This window comes from Arvicanthis niloticus, chromosome X, assembly GCF_011762505.2.
Source record: "Arvicanthis niloticus isolate mArvNil1 chromosome X, mArvNil1.pat.X, whole genome shotgun sequence".
NCBI classification, from domain to species: Eukaryota; Metazoa; Chordata; class Mammalia; order Rodentia; family Muridae; genus Arvicanthis; species Arvicanthis niloticus.
In genome coordinates, this window is record NC_047679.1 from 69,532,662 (window position 1) to 69,535,859 (window position 3,198).

General features: G+C 40.5%; 1 pseudogene; it reads left to right on the plus strand.

Moving 5' to 3' along the window:
- The first annotated feature begins 1,557 nt into the window (after window positions 1-1,557).
- LOC117695013 (fructose-bisphosphate aldolase A pseudogene) lies at window positions 1,558-2,820 on the plus strand (annotated as a pseudogene).
- The last annotated feature ends 378 nt before the right edge of the window (window positions 2,821-3,198 follow it).

Genomic DNA, 3,198 nt, shown 5'->3' on the forward strand with positions numbered 1-3,198 from the left:
CGGCAGCTCTGTTTGGTTGGTATTGTCGCTCTCCCATGGGGCTGCAAACCCTGTCAGCTACTTCAGTCTTATCTCTCACTCCTCCATTGGGAACCCCTTGATCAGTTCAATGGTTAGCTGTGAGCATCTGGCTCTGTATATTTCAGTATCTGGCAGATCTCTAAGGAGACAGCTCTATCAGGCTCTTGTCCGCATGCACTTCCTGACATCCACATCAGCTTCTACCTTTGGTGACTGCAATAGGGATGGATACCCAGGTGGGACAGTCTCTGGACGGCCCCTCCTTCAGTTTCTGTCCCACACTTTGTTTCCATATTTGTTCCCATAGGTATTTTGTTACCACTTCTAAGAAGGGCCAAGCACTCACAGGTTGGTCTTCCTTGTTCATTAGCTTCATGTTGTCTGTGAGTTGTATCTTGGGTATTGCAAGCTTTTTTGCTAATATCCAATTATCAGTGAGTGCATACCATGTGTGTTCTTTTGTGATTGGGTTACCACACTCAGGATGATATTTTCTAGTTCCATCCATTTACCTAAGAATTTCATGAATTCATTGTTTTTAATAGCTCCATTGTGAAAATGTGCCACATTTTCTGTATCCATTCCTCTGTTGAAGAACATCTGGGCTCTTTCCAGCTTCTGGCTATTATAAATAAGGCTGCTATGAACATAGTGGAGCACATGTCCTTGTTATATGTTGGAGCATCTTCTGCATATATGCCCAGGAGTGGTATAGCTGGGTCTTCAGGTAGTGCTATGTCCAATTTTCTGAGGAACTGCTAGACTGATTTCCAGAGTGGTTGTACCAGCTTGCAATCCCAGCAACAATGGAGGAGTGTTCCTCTTTTTGCACATCCTCACCAGCATCTGCTATCACCTGAGTTTTGGATCTTAGCCATTCTGACTGGTGTGAGGTGGAATCTCAGGGTTGTTTTGATTTACATTTCCGTGATTACTAAGGATATTGAACATTTCTTTAGGTGCTTCTCAGCCATTCGATTTTCCTCAGTTGAGAATTCTTTGTTTAGCTCTGTACCCCATTTTAATATGGTTATTTGGTTGTCTGGAGTCTAATTTCTTGAGTTTTTTGTATATATTGGACATAAATCATTCTTAAATATACATTTAATGCTTTCAGAAGTCATAGGTAGCCTTAATTTCATTAATAAACATACTTCTTAGTAAGCAAGCACAGATTTTGTATTAGCATGTTCATGTAAATGCAAATTATATTTATACTGATTAATATATAACACATTGATAAAATAGATTAGTTACAGTCCAATGTCTTCTGTATTTTCTGTAACAATATTCACAAGATTTTAGAACAACAAAAATAAAATTAAAATTGCATCATTAACTTTGCTGAAAAAATAGATTTTTATAAGCATCTCAAAACAGAATAGAAGATCCCTTTTCCATCCCAGCTGAATAAGCTGTGTTCTCTTGGAATTTGCTGCAGAATGAGGTTTTGATGGCCTTAGCCGTGTTCACTTCTTAGTCTTTTTGCCTATCTACCTGTGTACCTGGCTGACTTACTCCATCCTGTGCCAGTAATGTGCTGCTACTAACACTGTGCCCTATTCATACTCAGCAGTGACCCCAGAGCAGAAAAAGGAGCTATCTGACATCACTCACAAAACTGTGGCTCCTGGTAACATTCTAGCTGCAGATGAATCCACTGGAAGCACTGTCAAAGCACCGGGAAGAACAGGCATTTCTACTGCCAGCTGCTGTTGATAGCTGATGACTGTGTTAATGCCTGAAATGGATATAGGGGTGTGTGGTGGGGTGTGGTGGGGTTACATGAGACATTGTACCAGAAGGCAGATGATGGACTTCATTTCACCCAAGTTATCAAGTCTTAGATTAATGTTGTGGGGATTAAGGTAAATAAGGATTTGGTGCTCCTGGCAGGAACCAATGGCAAGACCACTGCCTAACAGCTGGTGGGCTGTTTGAATGCTGTGCCCAGTATAAGAAGGATGGAGTCAACTTTGCCAAGTGGCGTTGTGTGCTAAAGACTGAAATCATACTCCCTTGGCCTTTGCCATCATGGAAAAAGCCAGTGTTCTGCCCCATTATGCCAGCATCTGCCAACAAAATGACATTGTATCCACTGTGGAGCCTGAAATCCTCCCTGATGGGAACTATTACTTGAAGAGTTGCTAGTATGTAACTGAGAAGGTACTGGCAGCTGTCTACAAGGCTCTGAGTGACCATTATGTCTATTTGGAATGCACATTGCTGAAGCCCGAACATGGTCACCCCTGGCCATGCTTGCATCCATAAATTTTACAATGAAGAGATTGCTGTGGAAACTGTCACAGCACTTCATCTCACATTGCCCCCTGCTAGGCTGGGGGTCACTTTCCTATTTGGAGGGCAGAGTGACAAAGAGGCATCTATCAACCTCACTGATATCAAGTGGCCCCATCTTAAGCTATGGGACTTGACTTTCTACTATGCCTGAGAGCTGCTGAACTGTGCTCTAAAAGCCTATGGTGGGAAGAAGGAAAACCTGAAGGTAGTTCAGGTGGAGTATATAAAGCAGGCCCTGGCCAACAGCCTTGCTTGTCAAGGGAAGTATACCTACCCCAAGTAGTCAGTTTGGAGCAGCAGCCAGGGAATCTCTTTCTCTCTAACCATGCCTACAAACCAGAGGTGCTCCATCAACACTCCAGACCCATGTCTACCTGCTTGCTATTGAAGAGGGACCTTCAGGCTCTTTCCCATCACTCTTGCTGCCCTCATGTATGTGGTATTGTCTGCGATTGCTATTTCTGCAATACCTCCCCCCACCAATTAACAACTATTTAAGGGGGGAAAAAACAAGCTTTTTTTTTCAGGTAGCTTTTATTTAAAGTTGATCTCAGAAATCCCATCAGAAATATTAATAACATTTTATTTTGTTTTTTATTGTAACTTAATAACTTTTAGCAATTAAGTTAATTTTTTTCTTGAATTATGCCATTATATAGTCATGCTTAGGTGCTGTTTCTAAAAAAAATGTATTTATTTAATAAGGTTTTAAAGTGACTAAAGAGTAATTATCAAGAATTTATAGTTTCCAACTAGGAACATGTATGCAAAAATTCCTAAAAATATTTAAGCTAATTTTTAAGTCCTAAAAACATAAAAGTTAATTTGGACATTTTAAAACATTTAAGATCATGAGTAAAGATAGATCTTCTCTAA